This window comes from Mirounga leonina, unplaced genomic scaffold (assembly GCF_011800145.1).
Source record: "Mirounga leonina isolate KUSES-001 unplaced genomic scaffold, KU_Mleo_1.0 Mir_114, whole genome shotgun sequence".
In the NCBI taxonomy this organism is placed as follows: Eukaryota; Metazoa; Chordata; class Mammalia; order Carnivora; family Phocidae; genus Mirounga; species Mirounga leonina.
In genome coordinates this window covers 48630670-48631752 of record NW_023270265.1, presented here as the reverse complement: position 1 = coordinate 48631752, position 1083 = coordinate 48630670, and the positions used below count along the sequence as shown (strand labels likewise).

The following is a 1083-nucleotide window of genomic DNA, read 5'->3' as shown; positions in this document are numbered from 1 at the left end:
AATATTTATTTATTCATTATTCTACAGAGAGAGAGAGTGAGTGCAAGCTGGGGGAGGGACAGAGGGAGAGGGAGAATCTCCAGCAGACTCCACACTAAGTTAGGAGCCCAAGATGGGGTTCGATCTCATGACCCTGAGATCATGACCTGAGCCAAAATCAAGAGTCAAACACCCAACAAATTGAGCCACCCGGGAGCCCCTTTTTAATTTCTTTCTGATTTAAAATTCTTCTTTTTTTTTAATCAGCTATTTCTTTTCAGGCGTGATTTTTGTCTATTCATTACTGTGTTCCTTCTAATTTAGACTTCATTTTGATATAAATGTTTCTTTGACTTCAAATTGTTTTGAGTTCTGTTACCTCATTTCTGAGTTTTCCTAAATGTTGTTTACCCATATGTTATATCATTTTAGCTTATTTTGAGATAATAGGTTAATTCTGATCTGTTCTGTTGCCACATCTTTCTGGCATGCTTTGATTGTACAAATGTTTATTCTGTTTCTTACTCTCTTATAGTCATTTTGTATAGGGTTTGACTTTGATATTTTCTGTTACCCTTTTTTTTTAATATGGAATGCTTCACAGATTTGCATGTCTTCCTTGCTCAGAGGCCATGCTAATCTTCCCTGTATCATTCCAATTTTAGTATATGTGCTGCTAAAATGAGCATGTCTGTCACTTGTTTTTAAGTGGAATTAGTTCTTCTTAACTTTCCAATTAAAGCAGCGTTCAGAAAAGCTTTTCTAACTCCACAGAGCTCCCCATTCTGTTGTTTTTGTGTATTGTTCAAACCTACAGCACCATGCTTTCTGAGCAAAATTTCCTGGATCCAGTCCCCTTCCCCACTGTGGTCTGGGTCTTCTCTTACCTTTGTCTCTATTGCTCCTGCCCTGGATAATTCTGATTCATTTCCTGAGGTTTCTCCTCTGTGTGTACCCTGTTCTAGAAGCCAACCCTGGCAGGGCCATTTGGAGCTTTCACAGGGCCTGAGTTGCTAAGCCCCTCCAAGCTTCTTCCCCCCGGGACCCCTGCAGTCACTAGCTGTTGGAAGGAGCAAAACCCCTCTGGGTTTCAAATGCTGTTCT

At 40.2% G+C, this 1083-nt stretch overlaps 1 non-coding gene across 1 annotated transcript; it reads right to left on the bottom strand.

Annotated features, from left to right (window-relative positions):
* Positions 1–561: 561 nt before the first annotated feature.
* LOC117998912 lies at positions 562–668 on the bottom strand. The gene has a single exon (XR_004676135.1). It is a non-coding gene; the product is annotated as a U6 spliceosomal RNA (small nuclear RNA).
* Between the last annotated feature and the right edge of the window lie 415 nt (positions 669–1083).